This window comes from Manis javanica, chromosome 13 (genome assembly GCF_040802235.1).
Source record: "Manis javanica isolate MJ-LG chromosome 13, MJ_LKY, whole genome shotgun sequence".
NCBI classification, from domain to species: Eukaryota; Metazoa; Chordata; class Mammalia; order Pholidota; family Manidae; genus Manis; species Manis javanica.
Window position 1 is genome coordinate 11,696,672 of NC_133168.1, and position 15,713 is coordinate 11,712,384.

A 15,713-nucleotide genomic window follows, 5' to 3' on the forward strand; every position below is an offset into this window, starting at 1 on the left:
AGAACATACTTGTTTTGCCAGTATTCTTGAATGCTAGTATGAACGAGTACCGGATTTTTTATTCACTATTTTTTTTCCCATAGGGCAGACATGCTCCTGAGGCAAGGCCTTGTACTTTCCCCTGGGGTCTGCCTTCACCCCCGCTTCCTCATGGGTGCTTCTGATTTGTTCCCTCAATTGATTCCCATCTTGCTCACATCTCTGCCCCTCAGTGAGGATTTCCCTGGGCCCACCTGTCTTCACCTTCCCTCACCTTACAGGCTGCATTATCTTTTATTATTATCTGATATTTCATAACTACTGCCTGCTTTTCCTTTTGAAGGTCAGAGTCCTGAGAACAAGCACTCTGTTTCATGAAGCGCTATATCCCCAGTGCATAGAACAGTTGCCTGGCATATGCTCAAAATATTGTTGAAATAATGTAGCACATTTATAAAATTTGTAGTGGATTTTGGACTGTACTTTTAATTTCTTCTAAAACAGTGGTTATCAATTCTGGTTGTTCAGTAGGATCTTTAAGAAGACATCTAGGCCCGAGTCCCACCCTTAGGTTTCAGATTTACTTGGTCTGGTGTGGTGATAAAGCAGCAATGTTTTTAAAAAGCTACCCCGGAAAGTCTAGGATGAAGTTAGAGGGGACCAATGAGGACACCTCTTCATTTCTCTAGGGTTTCTGTCATTTGCACTTTGATAGAATCAGACTGGACACAAGTTCCACTTCAGTTTCAAAAACTCTTATTTAACACATTTTTTTCCCCCAAACTGCTCATCACATTTATAATCAGCTTAGATTTAACTATATGGTGCAAGGTGCATCACTCACCACTGAAAATATTCCTTTTTTTCTCTTCCCTCATGTTGAGATTAGAACTTTTCTTTTCCTGGGCACATTGTTGAAATGTCCTTTGAATCCCTGTATGTATGTGCACATATATCCTTGTGGTTTAACAGCATAATATTCTTGGGTCCCTTTGCTCAGGAATCTATAAATTAATTGCATTAATTTACAGTTGTCAGTGTGCAGGTTCAAAGTCCCACGGTAGTCTGGTTCTCTTTTCTTTGCCTTGCCTTTATGTCAGGAAGTACATGAGTTTTCCTTTACGTTTTAGGAGTTTTAAAGGCACATTCAGAAAGAGGCCTTTGTGTCTTTACTGCTCCTCAGTGAACATGGCCAGCCAGCAGAGCTAGGTCTATCTCCAGATCAGCGGACTTCTCTTCTCTAGAAGCTTGTCTCCTCTTGTTCCTTTCTGTTCTTTTACATTTTTATATATTTTGATGAGTGATCTTTTAGATCCATCTTCCAGTACTTTCAATTTCTCCATTATTGGATTTTGCTCAATGTCATCAGATATATTTTTGATCTTTTAGGTCACTGCCTCAGTTCTTAATAGTTCATTAAGTTATTTGATAAAAGCATTCTGGAAGTCTTTTTGAAGTTAATATTTTAGTGATCTTCTTGAAAACATTCTATTACTATTGTTTTTGGTGAAGTGTTTACCTTCTTCCTTCTTCCTAAACCACGTATGTTTCAGTAAGATCCCATATTCTGGGTTCAAGCTTGGCTTTCCTTTTTCTATTCATTGAGTTTCTTCTGGTTATTATTTAGTTATTTATCTCTGCTTGCTTGTAGTTTCACCAGGCTAAGCTATAGTATCATTGAGTGCCTAATAATGGCAAATAAGAGTGGTTAATACCTTGTGGGACAATGTGGTATAATTCAACAAGACATTTATTCTCTGCAGAGGCATAAGGGGAGGTGTCTCTGCTCCCAGATTTCAGCAGGTGCAAACAGCATCCCTCTGTTAACTTCAGGGCCAAGAAAAGATGGTCAGGGTCAACAAAGACCTCATGAACACAGTCAAGTTCAGCTTTTTCCAAAGAAAATTCATAGATCTCCAAAAGCTGAGTAAGCTGCAAAGAGCCTTTAAATAACTAATTATTCCATGACTTCTTGTTAATGGCTCTTAGGCCAAAGAAATATTTATTTTCTACTTTATCAATATCTTAGGAAACAAGACCTAAAATGCACTTTCCAGGATGGACACTCTTTCATTCCAAAGAGGCACTAAAGAAGGTATTTTTTAGAAGATGGCATTACAAATAGTTTCCCAGTTTAATATTCTTTCTTTTGAAACCCATTTTAAAGGACTTTCAAATATCATCTGTTTACATAGATCATACATATTTTGCATCGTAACTGGGAAAGATAAGTGAAAACAGAAAAAGAATTCTTAGAACATGGACCGTGATTTAAATTCAAAATTTAAGACCAGAACTGCATTGGATATTATTCATATTATGCGCTACCATGACAAATATGCTTTCTGGTGGTTAACTGAGTGGTAAGAGAGCATAGTTTTTCCAAGATTTTGCTTAATATGAATTAAGATGCTCACCTATAAAATGCTTACATACATGAAAAGCAAATGATGTCTTTTGAGAGTATTAGATCAATTTTGGATCTAAGATTTGGTTTTTTTTGTCTAAGAACACTCAACCTTTACATATCTATAAAATTTGTCACTTATGATTAAAACTATAATGTTAAACTGGAGAAAACATGCAATCAATATGCAACATACTGGATTTCCCTAAACTGGTGGTTCTCAAACATTAATGTGTATCAGAATCAGCTGGAGAGTATATTAAAACACAGATTGCTAGATGTCACCACAGAGTTTCTGATTCAATAATGCTGGGGTAGGGTTTGAGAATTTTCATTTTAATAATTTTCCAGGGGGTGCTAATCCTGCTAGACCACATTTTGGGAACCACGGCTCTAAGCAAAGCTATCCTTGATTCGCTTTGAAAACACACTTAATTCTTCACGAAAGCAATGCACATTCATGCTCACATTTTATTTGCTACTCTTGTCTTTCATTTTTGTTTTCACTCTTTGTTGTTGGTTTTATCTTTTTAAGGGGAAAGGAGCACGATGGTTTCTCTACTCTGCCTACTACTTCTCCTCAAGGTTTCAAACAGGAAATAAATGCACACTGGCGGATTCTTTGGTCACCGGGTGAACGATCAGCCTTGAGGAGCTGACGTGTGCGTGCTTCACTGCCAAAGATTCACCATAAGACAGTGTCGCCCTCACCCCATGACGGTCTGTGATGAGTGATCCGCACAACAGATAAAAGCAAAGTAGCTGCTGTGCGGCATTTGCTTTTATTACTGTAAATGATATCATGTGTTTGCATTTACTTTAAACTTGATCAAATGTAACAGGAGACAGTGTTGACAGATGCTGAGAAAGTGTTAACCTTTCCTTTTATCTTCCTTGCTTATGTGTGTCTTGTACCATAAGGCTTCTTGGATAGTTTTATTAGCTGATGGATGAAATGTACAAAATACCCACATAAAGAATTTCACTATTAGAAAGAATTGTCTGTTACTCTATAAATGATAGAGTCAAACTGCTTGGTTCATGTATGGTAACACCAGACACTTTAAATAAAATGGTTTCGAATAACAGTGCATTGTTAAAAGAAAATTAGTCTGTTTTGAATGTAAATTGAATTTATATTAACTAATTGACTCCAGGCATGCAGACAATTTACGCTACATGTGATTTTCAAGAAATCTAACTCAGCTAATTTGTGTGGATTAAGACTGCAGGTTTTCTTCAAATTTGGCATTAAAATTATTGCCAGAGATTATATTATCAGGTTGTTTCCTATAAATTTATTAAACTAAACAGACATCATATAGAGCAGGTGTTTCTAGGCCCTTCAAGCAGATCAAAGGATTCTGTTTTATCCTATAGAGCCGGTGTAGGATTCCTTGGGAGTGTGTAAAGACACTCTCTTTATAACACTGAACATATTTATCAGGGTGCAAACTTTATTTTGTACTGAATGAAATGGGAAAATATTTTGCAACTATAAACTGGTGCAATTTAATTTTCATTACATCACTGTTGCCTTGCGATTCTACTTCTGAAACCAGAAATACCGAGAATAAGAGAGTTAGTTACTTGACCATTAAAGGAATTTCCTAATTGTCCTGAGATTATTTTACTTTTTCATTCCTTTTTCACTCTCTTAGTGTCAAGTGAGGCTGGTGAATCTGCCTTGGGATCCATTGTTGATGAAGAGAAGCTATTTTCTCAACAGAAGTTGAGAATCACGTGAAGCAACGGGAAAGAGGGAATGGGCAGGTACTAAAGAAATATGCAGAGAGCTGAGGGTGGTCAGATCAGCCAGTAAGGGCTCCTGGCATGCACAAGCCAAAACAAACAAACTAATAAAATCACATCCAGGGTCACACCCACCACTCAATTATCAGGGAAAGCCAAGAGAATTTCATTCCAGAAAAGACAGCAGGTATCTGGGCACTCTACCATCACAAGGTCATTTGAGACTCCATGCTCCGAAGCCCCATAACTCTATTTTTTGAAGACAAAGGAAGAGGTTAAAAAAGGATAAAGACAGGATAACACCAATTATCCCAGAAGATGGTTTAAATTATGATAATGGACTAAGGTTTTAACCAGTTTGGGAGTTTTTAGTTTATTGTTTTAGCTCTCTACCTACTTTGGGAAAAGACATGATAAATTAAGAGAGGGTGACCATATACCCAGGTGTAGTGAACTTGATATGGAAGCTAGGTTTGTGCTTGTTATCCCAAGATCAAGTCTGACTTATTTGCCCTATTAAAAAATATATATATTTAAATATATATAAATACATACATATATATATATATTTTTTTTTTAATTCATAGTTGCATCAAACAAAATTGGGATTAATTTATGACTTCCTCCAGAGTACCATTTAGTAGTATGTGTGTTGCAAGTAAGATAAACGGAACTATTTAACACACAGTTAAATTGTAACAATCTAACTCTGTTCTCTCAGCCATTTCTAGGGACTGAGCACCTTAAATTTACTTTTCAAGGACAGCATGCAGTCTTTTTTGATAAAACATTGTTCTGGGAAAGTTCACTCCTTCTGGTACTGGGTGGTGATGGGGGAGAAGTACTTGAAACTGCTCCCTTCTAGACCCTTGACATACCACTAAATTTTCCCTGGTTGCTGTGGCAGCCTGCAGGACAGATCTCCAAGTCCATTACCAGCACGGTCAACAGGAAACATGGGTCTTAGAGGCTAGATACAGGCAAAATATGCACAGGAAATACAGTCTGAGCTTTCTGGCAGTAGAATATAGAGGAAACCATGTATCATTTATCACATGGTGTAAATCTATAAGTATTTTTTTATTTGGTAAAGATTTTTAATATGTCATAACCATTTTTGGCTACCACGATTGCAAAAAATTTCATGTTTAATTAAAACTATATGTAAGGAATTTCCATGTCTCAAATGAATATGTAATATGCACAAAATATGCATTCACATTCCCTAGCCACCGCACAGGTGCATTTGTGTATCACTTAAATGACTTAAGACTTTCCATGTGCATCACAGGACTATTTTTAATTAAATTCCTTTCACTCATTTGTTATCAAGTTTCCTTGTCCATTTACAAATAATAAAGCAATTGCTTTTAATGGTGGCTCTATTAGCAGAAGAAAACCTCCTCAAATAGTTAAATGACAGCCGTTTGAGTTTTATATCAGTGTCATCAGTAGTTGCAAGTAGAAATTTAAAATATAGTTCATTTTTTCCTTTGTTTCATAGAAGTAAAGTAAAATATCATTTAAGTTAATTCTGGTCAAAAACAAATATCTGATGTTATTGTGCTTGCCTTAGTATATTCAATTAAATGCTTAAACACTGAAGATAATTTTTTTGTTGTTTTGTGGTAATAATGTGAATTAAAAATGCAGTGGCTCATGTCATCATGGAGAATCAATGCGCTCACTAAATTAAAAATATCTGTGGTGCTTAGTTGTAAAGGTACCTGGTGGTGGTATACATGTAACTCATAACTGCACGGGAACAGATGCAATCTTATACAAATCAAAATAAAATCTTTAAATATTAAAAGTCACACAGTTTCTTGTGAAACTAATATGCCAAGTAGAAGAAGAAAGTCTTTTAACTTGGCAATGTACACTTTTTTGTTCCTTTTTGCCTGTCACAAGTTACATTTTAGATGAAATTTATAGATGCTAGACAAGTAAGTTCAATTTTGACAACAACTTATGTAGCAACAGGATTCTTCCTTATGAAGGAATAATTACCCCCAAATAAGCAAGATAACAGAAAGAAGAAAGAGAGGGAAGGAACGTTCTGTATAATGTCTCTTCTGGAGTTCTGAACTTTGAAATTCTCATTTGGGACATAGATGTAATACCTTGGAACATACTATGAGAAAATGGGTTTTGGATTAGCCCAGCCAGAAAAAGAGCTTATAGTCACAGGGAAGCCCAAGCAAGCTTAGTTCATTTCTGGAATTTAAGAGCACGGAGCTGTGCTGAATGTCCAGAAGTGCAGCCACATACATTGATGGCCACCTCATAATCTTACACTGAAAAAATATGTCTCCCTCTTTCCTGGACTTTAGCTTCCTAGTATAAAGGCAAAAGTTCTTTTGTTAATTTTTATTATTTATTTCTTATTTATCTTTATTTATGTATTTTAATAATTGGGGCTAGAGAAAAGCTTTCTTCTTAGAGTTTTAGAATAATGATGAACACGCTACTTCACGTATTTCTGAAGCGCATGGCTTACAAAAATGAATGGAGAGAAGGATAGTTTGGTAGAACTTATAAATCAATTTTGGAGAAGAAACATTCAACAAACTACAGAAATTCAAGTAGTAACTTCGTTCTATGGGTGTTGTAAGCATAGTTCTAATACCTTTCTGTTTTCTCATTACGGGTGTTGATGAATAGTTTCTTGGTTTTCTTTGTCAATAGATTAGATGAGTAATAAGCCGAATGTAGCTGTCAGCCAAGTTTTTATTACACATAATATTCTTGACTTTTCAATGTGCTAACCACAGTATTTGATTCTCAAGACATATGGGAGAATAAAGGACACAGATGATCCTAGGAGGCCTATGTATGATCATATTGAGAAGACATGAAAACAAAGAGTACAGAAAGTTAAAGGTAATTTGAAATCCTTAATTTTTGTTTTTTTTCCAGGACATTCCATTTATTTTCTCCATAAACCTTTTATGTGGCACTACTTTATATGTAGAATTTTGGAATATCTAATGTGAAAAGGACGCCTCAGGTCAAATAGTTACATTTCCACTGTTACATGGTGAATAAGAAAAGGCACAGAAGAATTATTTACTTTATATAAGATCACATATTTTTTAGTAATGACAACTCTAGATGTAGAATTTTGCTTTTCTGAATCCTTCTCCACTATTCCTTTTTGCAGCAGTTAATGTGTATTGCTATATTTACTTTTAAAGAGTAGGTTGAGGGATAGCAAACCTATTGTTTATAAAGGTCATCTATGCAAGGGTGAAGAATACAGTGACTCAATACTACAGCCCTTACCACCTGGGATCCAGCCACTTAATTTCTGTTTTCTTTTTCTGATGTTCAACTTCTAGATAATCACAGCTAGAAAATACCTTCCTTCTTGAGTTTTGGAAGAATGGTGAATGACTGAATTATGCAATCTTGTAATCACATTACTTACAAAAAAAATGAATGAGAGTAGGAAGTAGTTTAACAAATTTATAATCATGTTTTGGGGAGAAACAATGGGTTAAAGGTTTAATTATAAAATGATAGCAATAATATTAGTGTCTGCTGCCTTTTCCTTTGAATTACTGCCCCTTTTATTACTGTCCTCAAGTGACTCTTGTTCCCAAAATTTCATATTAATGACATCCCCAAACTATATCCACATACTTTTATTTAATTTCTCTCTATGTCCCTCATAATATGACATTAATTCAATATTAGCTTCCATTATCTTGGCCCCGTTCTAGTAAATCTGTTCTTTTTCCTTTCTCAGTGTATTCTCATTGTTAGTTCCCTCTTAGCCTTTGAGAGAACATTCTGGTTTATTGCAACCCTAAAAGACTAAGATGCTTTTAACATATGAACTCTAAGTGGTACCTACATGATTCAGGATTGGCAAACTTATCATTTAATAACAAGATCCCCAAGATTTTAGTGATTTAACATAACAAATGCTTTTCATGCATGCTGCAATTCTAATGATGGTTGGAAGAAGGCCGTTAACGCTAAATCACTCAAGATTAAGGCTTATACAGGCTTCATCTCAACAAAAGCTTTCACAATCACTGAGGCAGAGAGAAAGGAATGTGGTGAATTGGGCACTGTTTGTAAAGCTTCCCCGTAGAAGTGACACATACATTTCCACCCTCATTTCACTGCCAGGATTAAAACAATGATCAGAGGGGATCTGCTGAGAAATGTCAACCTACCCTTTGCCTGGAAGGAAAAACTAGAACATTTACAATAGATGCTCTTGTTCCATGTAGTCAAGCCTTAAATTCCATTCTCAAATTTGCAGCAGGCAGAATTCTGAGATGACCCCAAGATTCCTATGTCCTGGAGTATTAGCAGTACTTTCTCCCTTCCTTAAATGTGGACAGAACCTGTAAAATATGGTATCAGTCCTCTGGTGATGAGACTACCTTAGATAGCAAAGGTGAAGGGATTCTGTAAAGTCCCCAAAAGGTGATTTTGAGTCAATTAAAAGGGAGATTACCTTATGTGGGCCTGACTCACTCAAGAAATAGTTCTTAAAATAGGGACTAGAATCTTATCTAAGAAAGACAGTCTTTCGTCCCATCTTTGAAGAAGTCAGCTGCCATATTGTGAGATGGCCGGTGAGAAGGCCTTGTAGAGGGCCATGTGCAATGAACTGAGGGGCCTTTCGGAATGGACACAGGCCTCCATCTACCAGTCAGCCAAAACTCAGCCTAGGAAGGTGCTGAGCTGAGAACCCAGAAAGATGAGTTTAGACTCTAGAATTGCAAATACTCAATGTATACTGTTTTAAGCTGCTACATTTGTGGTAATTTGTTATAGAATAATAGAAAAATAGTATTTTCCCATATTCATGAAGAATCATCTAGTTTATACATTTTTGTACCCTAATAGACTACATATTTATAAGTGTATTTGGGGATATGGGTTTATTGCCTGTTCCTCCATCCCTCAAACATTGATGTGTACCTATTATGAGTCAGAAATAGTGATAATGGTAATATTCTTGTAAGCATATCAAGGGATTAAAGTTGTCGCACTAGAGATGAGAAATGAACACATGATTAAACAAAAAACAAAAGCTTCATTTTATAAATGCAGTCTTTCATACAGTAGAGAGTGATTCATTCATTCATCTATTCCACTAATATGCTTTGAGTGTCTACTTTGTTCCAGGATGTGGGCAGCAGATAAAGCTTTATAGAATAGGTGACACATGAGACGGTATTTAAAAGGGATTTGTGTCTGGCAGTTTATTAAATAAAAAGAGGGAAAGAATTGGTACTAAAATATGCACAAATGATGCAAGTCCCTTGTGAGGTGAAGGGCAAGATGATGTCTAGATGTTCTGAGGATGGAAAATGCCAAACTCTAAGTGGCAAAGGGAACACTGGTCATGGGGTAGGGTCCCCTTTAAATCTCAGTCCATCAGGAAGTTTGGTATTATTCTACCTGGGGCCAAGGACAGCAAAGAAAGTTTGCTGAAGGAACTTCTTTGCAACCCCTTTGCAGTATTTGGTCTTTTATTAATTCTACAGGGGATTTTAAATATGGAACTCACTGAGGAAGGCCCAGGTCTACAGTCAGAAATACAGTTGGAAATTCCCTAGTGAATTTCATTCTTGAGCCTCTAAGGCTTAGAAAAAGGCAGATAAAGAGCAACTGAACAGAAAATATCAGACAAAATAAATTTTACGCTAATTTTCAAGGCATTGTTTCTGGTTTTATCATAAGTTTTTAGAAATGTTATATGGAAGTCAGCGATATGAATAAAGAGAAGAACTAACCACTTTTTTTTTCTTTTCTAGCTTTGGTCAAATCAAGGAAACGTTTTCAACAACCTTCACCTCTAGTCAAGTAGGCTCAGCCAGAAATTGATTCGCAATTGAACTGTGTTTTCACACGATTAACCTACTCATTCTCAACTAAGCCACATTCTAAGCTGGGAAGGGAAGTTCTCTCCTTGGCAGTCCACGCTCTAGCACGCCTCTGTGCAGAGGCCTCATGATGACCTTCCTGCAGTCTTGTGCTGTTTACGAACATTGCATACAACACAAAGTTAACTTTACTGGGGGGAAAGGTCAATTGTTAATTCTACTGTTTATTGTCTGTTTTTGTAAAATAATTTCATGTTTAATCATCAACTACAAATTATATTTTTAACTAAGACCTGAAAAAACATCTGGGTATCTCAAACTGAACAAAAACAGTTTCAATTTTGCAAGTAAAGAAGTGATGTCAAATCAACTGAGTCCAGGAGTTCTCTTTCTTGTTGCTGTTTCTGCCATTTTTGTAGGGGGAGTGCGATATGTGCCATTCCTAGGAATGGGAAAACCAGAATGAGTGGTTCTTTCAAATATGCTAAAATATCAACCTGGTAGAAAGTCATCCTAATACTATCATATGAAGTTTAAAGTTTTTTGATTAATTTTTTCTCACCTGTTACTCAAAGTTTGAGAGCTGGAATTTAATTTCTCATTTACAGTTTTCACACTGCTTTTGAACTAAGTCAAATTGGCTAAATTAAAGATACTATACTTAAATTAAAATTGCACCCATATTGTAAGAGTCAGCTGAAGCATTAGCTGTATCTCATAATCATTTCACTTAGTTTTATTATAGTTCAAAATGCAATAGATACCATGTAATTTCTGTTAAGAAATAGTATGAATTGAAAGTCATTTGTGGTATAATATTATTTTTTTAATTTTTAAAAGAAGCTCTAATCTCTAGATCATAGTTAAAAAATGCACTTATGCAGTATGCCAACACCAGCTTTAGTTCCTTCCCAAAAGAAACTAAAGATAATTCCCCAAAGGAATGTCATTTAATCTCCAGTGACTATACATTTTATGATGTCTTTCACAAAAAGTCTATTTTGGTACTAGATATTGTACTGTCAGTGTTTGTGTCAGCACTTCTGCAAAAATAGCCAATTCCATCCACTTGATCAGATGAATATATTTTCTACTCTAAGAGTGAATTTTTATAGTTCACAACTTTTGCCTTTTTATCATTACACCTAAAATGTAAAAATATTAAAGTTAGAAGTGTCAGATTGAATAGACTAGTGGGGCTGTGTAATGTTCAGTGATTGCCCCAATACATTGCTCAGTATGTGGCTAGTATTTTCCATTTTATAAAAGTTATATTATGTAGACAGTGACAGGACTGCGGGGTTAAACTTTGCAAAATGCAAAGTTTATTGATGGGGAAATGGTCCTAAATGCTTTAGTGGGAATGATTTAATATGACTTTACACTAGATCATTGTCATGTTTTTGAGAACATTTTGGCCAGCAATTAGTACAGATCAATGCATAATTAGCCAGGCTGTAACACAAGTGAGCTTGAGTTCTATTTCATATTGTTTTTGCTCCTACTTTTTTCCAATTCCTTACATATATTGTTTCTTTCTCTAATAATGATTCTTCATGTTAGGGAGCTCATTACCCTGCATATAGATAATGCAACAGGCTTAGCAAGATTAAGGCATATGTGTATTCAATCATTCCTTCATTCATTTATTCATGTACATATACATACATGCATAATCATGTATCTATTCATAAATTTGTTTTATGCTTTGATTACCTATGTGCAGGGCACCATCCCAGGTGCTTACAGGTCTTAACAAGATTCTAAATCCAGTCAACAGCTATCTCAGGATTGTGAATAAAGCACCGATCTCAGACCTGGGATCAATGCGTTGAAATCACAGCAGTCTTTGGAACCGAAGAAGAATCTCAGTAGCCAACATACCAGTTTGAGGAACCAACCCAAAGCCTTTATGCTGCCAGCCAGCAGAGCACAGCGTTTCCTTCTTTGCTCTGGGACGCTGATCTTGTTTAAGATGGTGGAGTTTGGGGGACTGAATTGAGCCCTATGCAAAGTTGCTTCAATAAAGGCCAAGTGTAGAAGATTATTTGCCCTTTTTTGCCTGATTGTTACTCCCAAACCACACTGTGGCCTTTTGGGACAGTAATTGGTACGAACAATTCACTGAAAAGTGAGGGCTCTTCAGAAAAAATTAAAAAGGGTCTCCTCTGAATCCATGTCTTTGGCACCATGTAAATGGAGCACTACAGTGTGAAATTATAGGCCTACTAGGAAATTCATTAAGGATTTTTAAATTAAAATCAAATAAATCCTGCATTAGAAAAGGCAATTTTTATGACTATGTTAGCTGAATTAACTCTTATTTCCCAGGTTGAGGATTTCTGGCAAACAACTGCAATGCTGTGATAATGTGTTTGACAGATAAACAATACTGTGAAATGAAGCAAGTCGTATTTTTTAAGTATCATAATAACTAATGCTTTAATATAGTGCAGATTTTAATGCATCATAAAAGAAATGATGTGATAATATATTTTACTAAAGAGTTTAGCAATGGGAGCAAAACTCAATTAACGCCAGACTCATTAACACTTGATTTCATTTGGGCCTTTATTGCTTGTAATTGTACAGTTTCTTAACTTTATCCCTCCCTCTGACTCATAATTCTAAGGAGCCTTGTATCTGTCATGGAACGTGGTTCTTCTCTTTGAAATGCCTGTGGATGAATTTTTCACTTCTGAAGAGATATGCCTTTCTTTGAGCAGACATTTCCATTATTTAAGAGAGCATGAGCTCATAGGGAATCAGATCCTTATAATTCTGAAGATGATTCCAAGTGATTTGAGACAATAGAAGGAAAATGCAATTTTGATGCATATCACTAGTTTTCTGTACACAGTATAAATAACACCTGTAATTTTGGAATGACGAATACCACTGGATTTAAGACAAAACTAGGACTTTTAGACATGTATAAGAAGTCTGACATTTCTTTGGAACTTGTCATTTTAAAGTTGGAAATACTCTTTACTTGAAAAATAAAGTGTTATAATCTTATTTATATTGACTTTCTCAGGAGAAGGAATGTGTTGCTCTATTGCTCCAGTATTTTGCTTGAGAAAACTTAATGTTCCAATATTCCATAGATAAGTAAAGAAAAATTCATTATTTCAGGATCTTATTAAAATTTTATAATGATTATATATCTAAACACAACAGTACAAAGCTAATCATTAAAAGACCCATGCAACGACTGTGAAACTCTAATGTCAAAGTTTTACCTTGATAACTTCAAAATTAATTTTAAATAAATAGATGTTCCAGAAAAAATGTTGACAAAAAGATATTCCCTTTATACCTGACTTCAACCTCACTCAATTCCTTCCTTCACGAAAGCAAATATTCTTTTGAGATTGAGGTATATGCCTGCTGTAATATTTTTGCTGGTGTTATTTGTGTGCATAGTAATCTATTGGATTGTTTTGTGTGTTGTGAATGGCAGGGGATGTCTAACCTGGGTCTCTTCTGAAATCTGTTATGGCATCATCATACATTAATCATTCTATGGCTGGTTTCTTATCGCTTACTACGTTTTGAGATCAGTTTTGATCCTTGAAGTTCTAAAGAGCAGATACATCATTCTATTGATACTCTTCTACTCGATTATTTTTCAAGTTTCTTGCTTTCATGGTTAGCCATTTTATAATAAATGTAAATTGATATGTATTATTATTAATTGATAGATTTTTCTATTTTCTATGTTTATCCTCTGATTTTTTTCCCTCCCATCCTGGCTTCCACTGGAATGGATATTTTTCAACTCACTTTTGTTTCATTTCTTCGAGCTGAAACATTCCAAATCACACTGAACAAATTTACTGATTAAATCTGAAGGTTTTTTTTATATGCACACAAAAAACACAACAGATTGCTCTAAATCTTTTCTTATTTTTCAAGTGATTATTGTCAATTTCATTTTTCTTTACTAAAACTCAATATAATTAGTGGATTTGGTGTGGGAACATTAAATATGGATTGAGATTTTCTAAAAATATTTTAGCTATTTATTTGTTTATTATTTCTTCAATTATATCTTCTTTCTTATGCAGATTTTTTTTTTTTTTTTTTTTTTGCTGATGTATTTTCTTTGGTCATTCTTCTGGTGAAAGTATGTGAGATGCTGTTTTGCCAATGAGTTTCAGCCCTGGGTAAGTTCATATGGATTCAATGTAACCAAAGAAATGACAGTGGAATGTTCTTGGGGTGCAAAGTTATACCCAACTTTATCTCCACAGTGGCAGGTTAATTGCTAGAATCTCGTCCACTCAGAGCGAATCTGCATGCAGCAAGCCGGTCTTTGCCTCTGGGCCTCTCTGCCTGCACAGTCGGCCCACACAGCCTTCCTCTGGGCCTCTGTCCTTGGTGCTGCCACCACTCCAGCGTCTGCTCTGCTTTCCTGCAGCCTTGCAGCTGTGCCACCGTATCACCCAGAGCACTGGGCGGAGCTCTTTATATAGAGGCAATAACAATGTATTGCCCACACGTGTGCAGTGAGCTAGCCAACCAGGGCCAGGTGAGAATCCTGGCCACAGGAACCTTCACTTTATCCACGGATACAAACTTTGTCTTTTTATGTCTGAAAACATGCATTCAGCCTTCACATGTGAATGGTATTTGTTTTAGTATGGATTTCTAGATTGACAATATTTTCCCTAAATACTGTGAGGATATGATTACTTTGTCCATTAGCTTCAAATGCTTTGCTAAGAAAGAATTAAGCAATATAGTTGATTGCTTTTTTTTTTTAAGGATAATCTATCTTTTCTCTTATTCTCTTTGGTACTTTTAAAATATATTTTTCTTATTTCTTATGTTATAGCTTCATTATTTATGTATTTTGTTTTGTTTTCTGGGCTCTCCTTTACTATGAACACTCAAGCATTTTCTTTTTTCTTTTTAAATTCTGGAAGTTTTCAGTCATTATGGCTTTGGAAATATACTCACACCCTCAAACTCTGTTTTCTACTTCTGTAACCCCTACTACTTATATGTTGAAACTCCTTAACTTTCTTCAATGTCCCTTAGCAACTCCTTTGTATTTTCTAAGTTATTTATTTGTGATGGATTTTTCGTATTAAGTCTAACTTTCCATTATGTAATATTTACTTCAGTCCTGTCTACCCATGGAAACTATCAATGCTTTTTTTTTTTAATATCAATGACTTTGTTTTTCATTCTATGTTTATTTTTGGTTCTTTTCCCCAAATGCAGTATTATGTTTTCTGTATGTTTTCTTTTCACCCTTTCTTTGAATATACTCCAAGTGCTAAAACTTCCCTGGGTTGTTCTGTTCTCTATCATTCTCAAAGTATACATTTTTCTTTTGTTCTCTTTATGTTTTTTCTCTATTTCTTATTGTTGTTTACTTCCTGTTTTGGGTACACATGTTTCTTGTTATCACCTCCCCAAACCCCAAAAGGGGTCATTTGCTTGATTTGGGGATTCTCTCTTGCTTTCAGCTGGAGAGGTGCTCCAAATGGGGCTCCCTATTTCATGATCAGCCTCTGAATGTCATCATTCCCTACCATTTTTCAGTTAGTTTTGGGGCCGAGTTTCCTGTATGTCTAAATTAAATAACATGACATTAGACTCTATATTTACAGATGGTTCCTCTTGAAGTCCAATTTTTGCCCAGATATTCTTTATTCCAATAAAATGAACAATTTTGCAAACAAATTGCCTAGAACATTCCCCAGGTAGAT